The 14897-nt window shown below is 44.2% G+C and overlaps 1 pseudogene; it reads right to left on the reverse strand.

The window, feature by feature from the left end:
- Positions 1–5319: 5319 nt before the first annotated feature.
- On the reverse strand, positions 5320–9425 carry LOC139909710 (uncharacterized; annotated as a pseudogene).
- Between the last annotated feature and the right edge of the window lie 5472 nt (positions 9426–14897).

Genomic DNA, 14897 nt, shown 5'->3' on the forward strand with positions numbered 1-14897 from the left:
ACGCATTTGATTGAGTTGTATGCATCACCCGCAAGTCAATAAAGTGCATTTTCACGCTTGTCAGACGCAAGCAGATCCGGCAAAAATAGACCAGATACGGAAAAAGAACGGAGCGGCAGAAATTGACGTGCGGGTTCCGGACAGCTTCCGTGTCGCTACCGCAACGCATCTGCACCCGGGACATTGCAGCGCTGATTCACATGGGCACGAGTCTGTTCCGGCACACGCACAGCTTCCGTGCTGGAGCCGTACCGCATCTGGCAGATGCGCTGCGGTAGCGGCACGAAAGCCGTCCGAAAGCCGTCTGGAACTTGCGCTCCGTTCTTTTTCCGCGTCTGGTCTATTTTTGCCGGATCCGCTTGCGTCTGACAAGCGTGGAAATGCACTTTATTGACTTGCGGGTGATGCATACAACTCAATCAAGCGCGTGCGGTGTACATTGTCTTCCGTTCCGGAGCCATTCTGATCCCGTGCCCCGGCCATTCCGCTTCCGTGCCGCATCTGGTGGACACTGGGCTTTATCTGCTGCTGCACTTTTTTCCACTTTGAGCCTGACTACTGCTGCAACAGGGTATACTTGGAGCAGACTCGGGAAAGCCGCAGGAGACAGTCCTTGTCATTCTGAGATTTTTACATTTTCACAGCCTTGGTGGCTATCTCCAGAACAAGGTAAGATGAAGTCAAGCTAAATATCAAAATAAAACTGTTTTATGACCGTGGATTTATGAGGAGTGATGTTTGCTAGCTGAGGAAACATGCAGCTAACTTTAGCTAGCAGCTATGAGCACGTGCACCGCGATGCATACGTTTTAGGAGCATGGTAACGTTAGCAGTCAGATGGGGCCGAGTTTAAAATAGAGTTGGTGCTTTTTGACAAGTGAAGGCTTATTTTTCTGGTTTGGGATTTTTTCCACAGCATTTCAAATTCATACAGTTGGCTACAATGGCATATGTTAGGTCAAACTTTACATGTCGCTCATGTGGTATGTCTCTGAAGAGTATCAAAGGCTATGTTGATCATCAACTTCTACATAGACAAGAAGCCAAACCACAATTTACAAAGTACACAGCATCGGACGGTACCACACCCTTCAACGATCAACATTAGCGACTGGGAGGATGACATGAGAAAATGACCAGAAATAACTTACGGGGATATATTCAATTATTTTGTGCTGTCCCTTGGAGTAGATGGTGCCACTATGAAGAACTACAAGAGCACTGAAGCCTACCAGTACCTTCACAGTGGTAAAGTGGGCCGGGTATTACTCCACCAAGTAAGAGATCTGGTATTTCTGAAGGCTGATGTTCAGCCCAGCCAGTCCAGCAGTCCAGTACACTCCGCCTGGGTACTGGTGACAAGCCTGGGAGCAGTAGAGACAGCAGGGTGCTCTTGCATCGCTGGCCTGGGGAAGTCCTGCAGCCACGCTGCTTCAATTTTGTGCAAGGTAAGTAGGATATGTTTTTTTTGTCTACAATGATGAGTAACATCTCCTGTTGTTGATCATATGTACCCTATTTGAAAGTAAAAACTCACATTAGTTGATAGTCTTACAATAATAAACAATTATGTGGCTATGTTAGGTTAAAAATGATCAGCTGTTTTTTTTTTTTGGTCTGGTCTAACCAGAAAATAGAATATTACAGGAAGACAATTGGCCCATGTGATGGAGCATATTAATTGTTTGCAGCTACTTTGATTCAAATAGCCTATCACAAAACTGAAACTGTGTGATAATCTACAATTTATACCATTAGTATAAAAAAAATGTTCATATTAAAACAATAGAATAAAACTGAACTTGCAATGTGGGTAGTGCTAACATGCTATTTGTGTATCACAGAACTGCGAGAATGAGAATCATGGAGAATCTAAGTATTCCAGTCAAATCTCATATTGGCAGAGGAAGAAGGTAAGTAATATGGAGTCAAGGTAAGTGAGCTAAGTCAAATCTTCTCTTTGTCAAAACATATGTCAGCTAAAAAAGGACTCCATGCACAAAGACTTCATTGCAATACATCATGTTTAGTAGTTGCTCACTAAGCTGAAGCCGAACACTCAGCAAGCAACTATTAAATGTGATGTATTGCAATGCAGTCTTTGTGCATGGAGTCCTTTTTTACCTGATGTGCCTCATGAAACTCTTTTTCCACCTGCAACAAAATTATTAAGAAAGTTATTAAGATTTAGTAGTCAGGTATCCTGGCTACTAAATCTTACACGATAAAAAATTTTCATTTCAGCTCTTGGACTCATTCAGAATAATCTGTAATATTCAGTAATGTCTCTTGAGTTGTCACTTTCTAAATGATAGTAATCAGTTGCACAGGTTTGGGGTCCATTTCTCCAGCCATACAGAAATAGGCTGGAGATGTCACAGTAAGTATAAGTCTAATCATATCACTTGGAACCAGTAAGTAAGTTTATTATTAGGATATTCAGATGTCTGCCTCTTTGAATCTGAAAGATTTAGAATTGCTGTATATTGCTGTATATTGATCCAACCACTTCATTGTTACTTGAAATAAATGTTTTTATTTTATTCTGATTCTCAGGTCCAGAATGCTGTGTCCCAGGGACTCACTGGTATAGCGTGCACTGATTCAATTCAATTCAATTCAATTTTATTTGTATAGCACCATCTCATACAGAAGCAGTTCAAAGTGCTTTACATAAAAACAGAATAAAACAGCAGAAATGTGCAAATAAACAGAAACATCCATGCATACATACACATAAAAACACATATAGCCTACATACACACATGCAAACAAACATAATGTACAAATACAGTGTGTTCATTTAAGAAAATGCTCGAGTGAAAAGGAAGGTCTTTAGTTTGGTTTTGAAAGAACACAGTGTTGGAGCAAGTCTAAGATCAGTAGGCAAACTGTTCCATTCTTTGGGCGCATAAATACTGAATGCCATCTCACCAGACTTTGAAAGTGCTCTAGGCACATGGAGGAGATTCCCTCCTTGTGACCGAAGAGATCTGCTGGGGTTATAAACTGACAGCATGTCTGAGATGTACTGTGGAGCCAGACCAGCAAGTGCTTTGTAAACCAACAGAAGGATTTTGAATTTTATTCTGAAAACAACAGGTAGCCAGTGAAGGTTCCGGAGGACTGGAGTTATATGGTTTGATCTTTTTGTCCTGGTAAGAACTCGTGCAGCTGAGTTCTGGATAAATTGTAATCTATGGATTGTTTTTGATGAGCAACGCTACTGGAATGCTGGAACCCAGAGGAACCTTGCCCCAAAGCGGTTAGTGGACATCAGCTTCGCACACCACAGAGCCATTGACCAATTTCAGCACCCAGAGGTAAGGCCACAATGTCCACCCCTGCCTCCCACCCCTGCATTTCATTCACATGAGAAGTTGAGGGAGAGCCTGAGCCACCTGAAGCTGCCTTTAGGAAGCCTGCTCTACAAACGTTGCAACACTCAGCCAAGAGAAGAGCCTTCGCAGCCAGATCCCCTTCCACATGGCGAGCATGATGTTCCCACCACCTGCCAGAAGTGTCTGTTATTTTACAATACCTTCATTGCACTTGACCTGACCAAGTCTGCAACACTGGAGCAGATCACCAAAGAGCAGAGTGCCTCACACATGTGGTATGATGCTCGTAAAATTCGGATCACTGCTAGCTCAGCCAAGAGGGTTCCAGTCAGAGCCAGTCCTGAGAAGTTCCTGCAGGAGCATCTCTACCCAAGGTTCCATGGGAATGCAGCTACACGCTATGGGAAGGAGAGTGAGCTGGTAGCTTCTCAGTGGCTCGAAGGCTGTGGCTACTCTGTCAGTCACAGAGGCACTGTGGTCAGCGTAGAAGAGCCATGGCTGTCGGCAAGCCCTGATGGAGTGTTGAACACTGAGGAACTGTTAGAGATCAAGTGTCCAGTCTTGGGAAAATCCTTTGAGTCTCTGGAAGACCTCTTCAGTAGCAAGACCTCAGATGTGAAGATGGTGGAGGGGGCATTTCAACTCCAACCACACAGGCCACGTGGCTATTACATGCAGGTGCAGCTGGGCATGTTCTGCACAGGGCTGAAAGCATCGAAGCTGCTCATCTGGACCCCATCCCAGCAAGCCTTGATCAGTGTTGCATATGATGCAAATTTCTGTGCTGCGATTGTGCCTAGGCTAAAGGCTTGCTATTTTAAACATATGCTGCCTCATATTGTCAATGAATTTCAGGCAGGCAGGTTGTCATTGAGTGATAGGTACATGCAGCTTTGTGAAAGCTAGATCCAAACCCACTGTTAATTTCTGCTCTCTAATTCACCCTCTCTCTTCCTAATGCAGGTACCAATGCAAGGCCTTCTGCACTTCTGGAGAGCTGAAAGGAATTAACAGGTGTAAGCAATTTAACAGTAATTTCAGCTCCATTCATCATTCAAATAACTACAGAAAAGGAGAAAATACTGCACACTCAAAAAACAGCACCATAGAGAAAGATTTAATGCTCATACCAATATTTCAGCCATGTTGCCTTCGATCACCACCTTGATGTTGGTATGAGCATTAAATCTTTCTCTATTGTGCTGTTTTTTGAGTGTGCAGTATTTTCTCCTTTTCTGTAGTTATTTTGCCACTACCAGCACCAAACTAGGACACTGGTGTGCATTGATTTTTCTTTCAATTGATAACTTGAGCATTCACACATCTTTTCATTTCTAATGCTCAACTTCTTATCACATTGAGTGGCTAGTTGTATGTATGAGAGAGTTACAAAAAAAAGTAATTTCATTGTTGAATGCTGTTGCCATCAATGAACTTTGTTATAATTGTACATGTGTTTGTATGTCTTTTGTAAATAACAAGTAAACACATTTTACCCAATTGAGTATTCTCAGCAAAACTGACTTATTGCCCATGTAAAGTGATCCTTCCCTTGGAAGTAATACTAAGTAACAACTTATATCCTATTGGAAATTAGTGATATTATGGTGGTTCCAGTATGTTCCTTGTCTGGGTGATGCAAGCTGCAACACAAAATAACCAAACACTGACAGCAGGACTGCAGGGAAAAATCCACAATGTATTTAATTGGTCAACAATAAGAAGCACAAACAACAAACCAAACTCAACTAATCCTAATAATACTATCCTAATAATACTATCCTAAATAAAACAAAAACAAACAGGAGAAAAATATACTTAAAGAAAATGGCTATTCATCCCTACACTTCCTGGCCTGGTTAAAATGAAATATGTACATTATATACAAGTTTGGACAGACTGGACAGTTTAAGAACACAAGATAATGATATAAATGGAAATATATATACAGTATATACACCAAATAAATGGAAATATATACAAGTTTGGACAACTGTAGAGTTAGTTACACAATATACAAAAGGTTTGGAGATGAGGACACAGGCTCGATCCTGTTGCTGCTGCTCTGTTGACAACTCCAATCCATCTCACTCAGCATCTTCATGTATCATGTCACCTCGCAGGTTACACAGGGAAGCACAAATTCTCAAAATTTTATCTATTTTTGGTGCGAGGTTGATTGGCACAACCTGTGAAATAATTCTTAAGTGCTTTAGTCTGCATATAATACGCTCCACGTGAACTCTCACATTAGCAATCCTCCTTGTACTGGTGGTGTCTTCTTCAGACAGCTGTGCCCCTCGTTTAGTAAAGGCCGGTATTGTGAGTTTGACCTTCCTTTCGCACAGCAGATCACGGATGGTGAAGCCTCGGTCAGCCAGGACCTCATCTCCTGGACGCAGGTACTCCAGGAACCCAGAGTCAGATGTAATGAATTTGTCACTACTCCTACCTCCATAAGCTGGGGAGATGAACATTATTAGGCCACAGGGTGCAATTGCCACCAGGTACTTGACGGTGTTCTGGGCATAGTAGTGGCTAAAAGACTGCCCGGGAGTCAAGATTCCTGGCCTTTTGGAGGGGGGTCTCGGAGCAGTCTATGATGCATGTTGTGCCTGGGTAGTGTTCTTTAAAGCACTGGGGCATTGCAGCACGGATAGTTTCCCTCGGAAGCCAAGGAATGTAGTCTCATATTTTCTTCCATGAGGTCAGTCCAGTAGCTCAACGCTCGGCTAACAACACTCTGGGACAAAATCTTTCAGCCAAGTCCTCCTGGAGCAGATTAAGCCTCAACTTCATCATAGTCAACAGAAGCTGGTCTGTTGGGTCGAGCTGGAAGCTACCTTTGTAGAGAGGTATGAGGTGTTCAGCCACCAAATAAAAGGCAGCAAGCGACAAGACAGTATGGAGCAGAGAGAGAGAGCTTCGATCCTAAGCAGAGTCTTGTAGAGAGGTTCTGCACATTGTGTTCCCTGGTCAGCAGTGGTGGGCAAAGGGGGAGACCTGAACTGTAGCTGTGATCACCAAGTGTGTAGTCCTCCCACTGGGTCCCGACATCTCTCTGGGAGTTTGGCACATCCAGGTGATCCGTAGCTCCAAACAGCCTTTAAACCCCAAAAACGCTGTTTCTACCTCCGAACAGCCTTTAGACACCGAAAACGGCGTTTGTAGCTCCAAACAGCCTTTAAACCCCAAAAACGCTGTTTCTACCTCCGAACAGCCTTTAGACACCGAAAACGGCGTTTGTAGCTCCAAACAGCCTTTAAACCCAAAAAACGCTGTTTCTACCTCCCAACAGCCTTTAGACACCGAAAACGGCGTTTGTAGCTCCAAACAGCCTTTAAACCCAAAAAACGCTGTTTCTACCTCCCAACAGCCTTTAGACACCGAAAACGGCGTTTGTAGCTCCAAACAGCCTTTAAATCCCACAGCAAGAGGAAAGGAGAGCTCTGATTGGACCATTGCATAAAAGGAGGGATCTGATTGGACCATCGCAAGAGGAAAGGAGGGATCTGATTGGACCACAGCAGGAGGAAAGGAGAGATCTGATTGGACCACAGCAGGAGGAAAGGAGAGATCTGATTGGACTACAGCAAGAGGAAAGGAGAGCTCTGATTGGACCTTGGCATAAAAGGATGGATCTGATTGCACCACAGCTGGAGGAAAGGAGAGATCTGATTGGACTACAGCAGGAGGAAATGAGAGATCTGATTGGACAATAGCAAAAAGAAAGGAGGGATCTAATTGGAACACAGCAAGAGGAAAGGAGAGCTCTGATTGGACCATTGCATAAAAGGAGGGATCTGATTGGACCATCACAAGAGGAAAGGAGGGATCTGATTGGACCACAGCAGGAGGAAAGGAGAGATCTGAATGTACCGCAGCAGGAGGAAAGGAGAGATCTGATTGGACTACAGCAAGAGGAAAGGAGAGCTCTGATTGGACCATGGCATAAAAGGAGGGATCTGATTGAACAACAGCAGGAGGAAATGAGGGATCTGATTGGACAACAGCAGGAGGAAAGGAGAGATCTGATTGGACTACAGCAAGAGGAAAGGAGCGCTCTGATTGGACCATGGCATAAAAGGAGTGATATGATTGGACCACAGCAGGAGGAAAGGAGGGATCTGATTGGACGACAGCAGGAGGAAAGGAAATATCTGATTGGACTACAGCAAGAGGAAAGGAGAGCTCTGATTGGACGATGGCATGAAAGGAGGGATCTGATTGGACCACAGCAAGAGGAAAGGAGGGATCTGATTGGACCACAGCAGGAGGGAAGGAGAGCTCTGATTGGACCATCGCATAAAAGGAGGGATCTGATTGGACCATAGCAAGAGGAAAGGAGGGATCTGATTGGACCACAGCAGGAGGAAAGGAGAGCTCTGATTGGACCATGGCATAAAAGGAGGGATCTGATTGGACCATAGCAAAAGGAAAGGAGGGATCTAATTGGAACACAGCAAGAGGAAAGGAGAGCTCTGTCATCCAATCAGATCCCTCCTTTTATGCCATGGTCCAATCAGAGCTCTCCTTTCCTCCTGCTGTGGTCCAATCAGATCCCTCCTTTCCTCTTGCTATGGTCCAATCAGATCCCTCCTTTTATGCCTTGGTCCAATCAGAGCTCTCCTTTCATCTTGCTGTAGTCCAATCAGATCTCTCCTTTCCTCCTGCTGTGGTCCAATCAGATCTCTCCTTTCCTCCTGCTGTGGTCCAATTAGATCCCTCCTTTCCTTTTGCTATCGTCCAATCAGATCCCTCCTTTTATGCCATGGTCCAATCAGAGCTCTCCTTTCCTCCTGCTGTGGTCCAATCAGATCCCTCCTTTCCTCTTGCTATGGTCCAATCAGATCCCTCCTTTTATGCCATGGTCCAATCAGAGCTCTCCTTTCCTCCTGCTGTGGTCCAATCAGATCCCTCCTTTCCTCCTGCTGTGGTCCAATCAGATCCCTCCTTTTATGCCATGGTCCAATCAGAGCGCTCCTTTCCTCTTGTTGTAGTCCAATCAGATCTCTCCTTTCCTCCTGCTGTGGTCCAATCACATCCCTCCTTTCCTCCTGCTGTGGTCCAATCAGATCCCTCCTTTTATGCCATGGTCCAATCAGATCTCTCCTTTCCTCCTGCTGTGGTCCAATGAGATCCCTCCTTTCCTCTTGCTATGGTCCAATCAGATCCCTCATGCTCCATGCTGGGTGTTGCATTGTCATCTATTAAAATATTAAATTGTATTTCTTTAACAATATGAATAAACATAATAATTTTCCCACTGTACTATAAATAAGACATTTTCATTAACTACCAAATTATACACAATGATGGCAAGTGGCAAATGATCTGATCTGTGCTTTGCCAGATTATGTGGTCATTAGCCTATGTTTGGCCCTACAGACAGACATAGATATGCAAGGCATTTCAGAAGTAGGTATACATTTTATATCAAATCAATGCAAAGGACTGTGCACTGTGTGTGACATGGCTGAGGGAATGCAAGAATGAGTCAATGATGGTAAACAATTTGAACACTTATACAGTAAGGACGTCTAACGTGTTATTCCCTGGTGTTAAAGTTTCATATGTATAATTTGTAGCATTACTGAATACTTAAATTGGATGTTGAATTAATTTGGTAACAAACTTTAAACAATTACAGCTTTGCCTTTCGCCATTATTATTGTTGTTATCATTACAAATTGTACACCTACTTCTGAACAAACAACCAGTGCAAACAGGAGCTTGATAATTTGACATACCTGACGGCCTGACTAGCACCCGACGTGGTTTCTTCACCGGAGCTTCATAGCCAAGCCACTTTTCCGGGTAGGGATGCTCTGTTGTTGGCTTTTTATCCACAAAGTGGAAGGAACACACAAAAGGACGTTTGGGTGGGTTTTTCAGGTTCAAAGCCTTCAACCAGAGCCGTAGAGCTTCGTCCTCCTTCGGAGGTGGATGCAGGTCGTATGCGGCTCCACAGGTGCACTGAAACCGCAGTTGAGGTCGATGTTCAAAACATTCCTGCTGTAAAAACTCCCTTTGTCTCTTCCAATTATTATGGCACCCTCTTACTGAACATATTATACTCGTCATTTTTCGATCGGTATATGGATAGCTAGCTAACAATAGTCGAGACTCTCGTCAAACTACGCTACTCTGCTAGTACTAAACAACTTCCGCTGATTCGCGTCGCGACCACCGGAAGTGTAAACACAATCGGAAGTGCTCCGCTGACCCCCGGGTTGCCATGGAACATAAGTTGAATAGCTGATACCGATGTTAGACCTTTGTACATGAAGAATCTGTGCATGTTTTACAAAATATCTTGTTCCGTCATCAACCATTCAAATGATTGTTGAAGAAATCAATGGTTTGAATGACATTTGTCATCAGTATACGAAAGACAAGATTAAAGAGACACTTAGGGCAAACAGTAACATGTCACATACTGAGATTGATGCAGTTTTTCAAAGTTTACAGGAAACTGATTTGCATGCAGCATGTAGTTCTCATCTCTCCACTGAATATACTAGAAGGCAGTATTTTCAGAAGAACTTTCCCTATATGCACCCACAAAATGTTTTCCTCGGCACAAATGAAAATAGAAGAGACTGTTACGTACAATATATCCCTCTGAGTGACACATTAAGCACTATTCTAAAAGATCCGGTTGTGTGGCAGGAGTGTGTAAAGTCTCAACATCTCCCAGCTTCTGATGGTGTCTTACATGATGTTTGTGATGGCTCAGTCTTCAAATCCAATGAGTTGTTTCAGCAAACAGACATAAGCTTGAAACTGATCTTATATCAGGATGCGTTCGAGGTTGTGAACTTACTCGGGTCAGCCAAGAAAAAACATAAGATTGTGGGAGTTTACTTCACACTGGCTAACCTAAACCCATTCCACCGTTCCAGTATTGACAATTGGCAGTTACTGCTTTTGTGCAAAGAGAAAGACTTTACATACTTTGGTCAGGAAAAGCTGTCTTCGAGAATGTTGTCAGATCTGAGAGAGCTTGAAGAGCATGGGCTAGTGACTTCCTCTGGTCATGTGGTTCGAGCAACAATCCTGTGTATTGTAGGCGACAATTTGGGATCACATTGGTTTGCATTGGTGGCTACACACAGAATTTTAGCACTTCTAAGTACTTCTGCAGGTTTTGTGTGGTACCTCGAGACCAACTTGAGAATGTGACTCAGAGCTTTCCTGTACGAACAGTCGATACCTACAAAGAAGCAGTCCAAATATTGCAAGACAGTGAGACAGCTGATGTCAATGGCATATATTTTGACTCTGTCTTCAACTCTCTGAAATACTTCTATGTCTCTCAGCCAGGCCTTCCTCCATGCATATGTAGCTGAGTCAATATGTTGTTCATGTTATTTTTATTTTGGTGAACATTCTCAAAAATGTTTGTGTATCGCCAACTTTATATTGAATGAATATGTCTTAATAGTTCCGGTTTACCTATTGTAGCGGGGGGGGCTTTAATTAGTGACACACAAAAGACGTATGAGTGACGTAGCTGCAAACTCCCGGCAAAAGTTGGATAGCTTTTGTGCTGGTAAGATGTGTTGTGATGCTCTCTTTCCCTTGGTTAAGCTAGCACGTTTAAAAGTCATTTATCCTGGCTTAAATTGCATGGAGATGTAACGATAGATCATTGCTAACGTGTTCCTGAGTTTTGCCATTGGCTTTGGTTTGAAAAACGTCCATTACTCCAGATAACATCACTGCTGTTTTTATACTATCATCATGCCTTGTGAAGACTGTCTGCTGCTCACACGCACTAACAGAGAGGTTACTAACCTCAAGGAAGATATCCGTAGGCTCTCTGCGGAGCTGCGGAAGAAGGACTCCATGCTGTTCAGTTATATCGACACGGCAGCCGCACAGGCTAGGAAGATCTCGGCAATAAACTCCGCCATCTCGGATACCATGCTGTGGGATCCAATACGCCCTCGGCCATCCTCTTGCTCGACCCCCAACCCACAGGAAACCTGGTCGGAAGTGGTGGTCAGGGGTGGAAGGAGGATGGGGGGACTGGCCATGTCTCCCCCACCACTCCACCTAATAAATCGCTTCGCAGCGCTGCTGGATGAAGCCCCGGACCACCCAGGTGATGCCGGCGAAACCTGTACGGATCCAGACCGTGTCCCCACTGGAGCATCTCTCGATCCCGCTCACTGTCCTGCGGCATCTGCTCCTGGTAGACCCAGCGGTGGTAGTGCGAGAACCTCGGTCAGAGCTGCGCCATACAGCTCCTCTGCTGCCCCTGTCCCCGCGGCGGCAACCACTCAGCCGCGCTCTCCGGATCTTGGCCATCAGTGCCCACCTTCGGGCAGGGCTGGATGGTCCTCCAGCTGTGGTTCTGGTGGTTCTCGTGCTGACCCCTCCTGTCACTCCACTTCGGCGAGGCAGCGGGCCAGTTCTGCCGCAGACACGCCGGCTCTCTCCACATCCCCTGGTCACCAACAGCCAGGTAATCTGCGCTCTTCTCTGCCTCCAAATAGCCAGGTAAGCCCTGCGACACCATCCACAGTAGATCCACAAATCCTGGTCATTGGCGACTCCATTGTCAGACACGTCAGTTCCAGGTTGGTTAAAACGTACTGTTATCCAGGTGCCAGAGTTCTGGATATAGCACAAAAGGTGCCATCTATCCTTAAAAGACACCCTACTGTGAAGAGACTCATCATTCATGCTGGAACGAATGATATCTCATGTCGGCAATCTGAACTGCTGAAGGCTGACTTTGTCAGTCTTTTTAATATTATTTGTACATCCCACGCTGGCCAGGTTTTTATTTCTGGTCCCACTCCCGTGTCTCGCCGCGGCATCGAGCGCTTCAGCAGGCTGCTGAGTATTCACACTTGGTTGTCCTCAATCTGTGCCAAGTACGACGTGGGCTATATTGACAACTTTAATCTCTTCTGGAATTGTGACGATCTTTTTACAAAAGACAGTCTGCACCTCAGCGCACGGGGGTCACGCGTTCTGACAAACAACATTCTGTACGGTCTTCATCACACGTGCGTCCCCTCGGCCGACAGTAAATGACGTAATCAAAACAACATACTAGCGGTGGACAGCTCCGCCTGTACACTTGATTCCATTCACTGCAACAGCCCAGATCGACCTAGTTTAAATAAACTTCCCTGCAGGTCTGCTTCTGTACTCCCACCTGCAATTCCTGTCATGATCTCTGATAGGTCAGTTAACGTAAACAGAGGTATTTCTAAAGCTAATTTGGATAACCTCATCCCCATCATTCTCAATCATACTACCTCACACCCCAGGCCTACCTCACATGCTCTTAATTTTGCTTTACTGAATGTCCATTCCCTGACCAACAAATCATTTATAGTCAGCAAACTTATTGAGGATAATGACCTTGATGCTCTTTTTATTACTGAAACATGGCTAGATACAAATAATTTCTTCACACTGCGTGAAGCATCACCCCCCAATTATAACATTCTGCACTCTGCAAGGCAGGGTAAACGAGGCGGGGGAGTAGCAGCCATTTTTTCTGATTCTTTAAACTGTCTTCAGGTCTCACTTGGAGAGTACCAAAGCTTTGAATATCTTGCTGTCAACCTACAGTGTGACATGTCAGTCCTGCTCCTGATAATGTACCGACCACCTAAATACAACTCTGAATTCATGAATGATTTTGCAGATCTGCTATCAAATATCTGTACTGATTACACCAAATTAATTATTTCTGGTGATTTCAACATTCACATTGATAATTCCACAGCTTCCACCACAGTCTATTTTAATGAGTTATTGCAGTCGTTTGATTTGACCCAACATGTCAAGGAGCCAACTCATCAGCACAGACACATACTTGACCTTGTCATTTCCATGGGTACTGATATCAGAGTAACCGCTGTCAACGATGTTGCACTGTCGGACCATTACTGTGTTTTCTTCAGTGTACTCTTAACCGCTGATCGAGCTATCACCAGTAGACATGTCAAGAAACGGTATTTCTGTGAAACATCACTGCAGTCTTTTCTAACTCAGCTTCTTAGTGCAAAGTCCTCCTTGCTGCCTTTATGTGAGAGCAGCAGTTGTGATGACCTGGCCGATCGCTTTAATTCTCTTCTGCTAGACAGTATCAATAACGCTGCACCACTAAGATCTAAAAAAATTTCTAGCAAATGTAAAGCCCCGTGGAGAAATGCTGAGATCATAAAGCAGCTCAAAAGAGACTGCCGAAAAGCCGAGAGGAGGTGGAGAAAATCAAAACTACACGTTGACCGGGACATCTTCAAAAACATCCTTAGGAACTACAACAGAAGCTTGAAACAGGCCAGAAAAGAATTCTTCTCAACTCTTATCGACACCCACAAAAACGATTCAAAATACCTTTTCTCAACCATTGATAAACTCATTAGCCCTTCCCCTGCTGTTTCTTCTGATACTTTCTCAACCGCCAAATGCAATGAATTTGCATCATTTTTCAACGACAAAATTCTTAACATCAGGGGCAATATCCCAATTGCCAACTTCACTGCCAACTATGACATACCTCCACCACTGCGTGCCAATGGCCTCAAGCATTTCTCCACTGTAGACTCCAGAGATCTCACTAATGCTATAAATCGACTTAAGTCCTCTACCAGCCCCCTTGATCCATTTCCAGCATCCTTTTTTAAATCTGTTTTTAATTTTCTAACAGATGACATCCTGTCAATAGTAAACTGTTCTCTCCAGACTGGTATCTTTCCCCATTGCATGAAAACTGCTGCCATTAGACCACTTCTAAAAAAGAATAACCTGGACCCAAATGCACTTAGCAACTATAGGCCAATTTCCAACCTCACCTTCCTGAGTAAGATCATTGAGAAGGTTGTATATCAGCAACTAAACTGCTATCTCACAGATAATAATATTTATGACAAATTCCAGTCTGGCTTCCGCACGTCTCATAGCACAGAAACTGCTCTTTTGAAAGTTGTTAATGACATGAGGATCAACACAGACAATAAAAAAACTTCAGTCCTAATACTCCTAGAAGAAACTGGGTGGGTCTGTCTGGCACGGTCCTTCAGTGGTTTGAGTCCTACCTGCAAAATCGCCATTTCATAGTCACACTTGGGGACTTCCACTCCAGCAGACACAAATTACTGTGTGGGGTCCCGCAGGGCTCCATCCTGGGTCCTCTCTTATTCAACCTATATATGCTTCCCCTTGGTCACATTATCAGCAAACATAACATCAGCTACCATAATTATGCCGATGACACGCAGCTTCTCATCTCACTATCCACTGATGACTTCCAACCCATACACTCCCTAGTCAGCTGCTTGGAAGAAATCAACCACTGGATGGCAGCAAACTTCCTTCAGCTGAACAGGGAGAAAACTGAGGTTTTCTCCCTGGGAGTAGCAGCCATTTTTTCTGATTCTTTAAACTGTCTTCAGGTCTCACTTGGAGAGTACCAAAGCTTTGAATATCTTGCTGTCAACCTACAGTGTGACATGTCAGTCCTGCTCCTGATAATGTACCGACCACCTAAATACAACTCTGAATTCATGAATGATTTTGCAGATC

Source organism: Centroberyx gerrardi, chromosome 4, assembly GCF_048128805.1.
Source record: "Centroberyx gerrardi isolate f3 chromosome 4, fCenGer3.hap1.cur.20231027, whole genome shotgun sequence".
Taxonomy (NCBI): Eukaryota; Metazoa; Chordata; class Actinopteri; order Beryciformes; family Berycidae; genus Centroberyx; species Centroberyx gerrardi.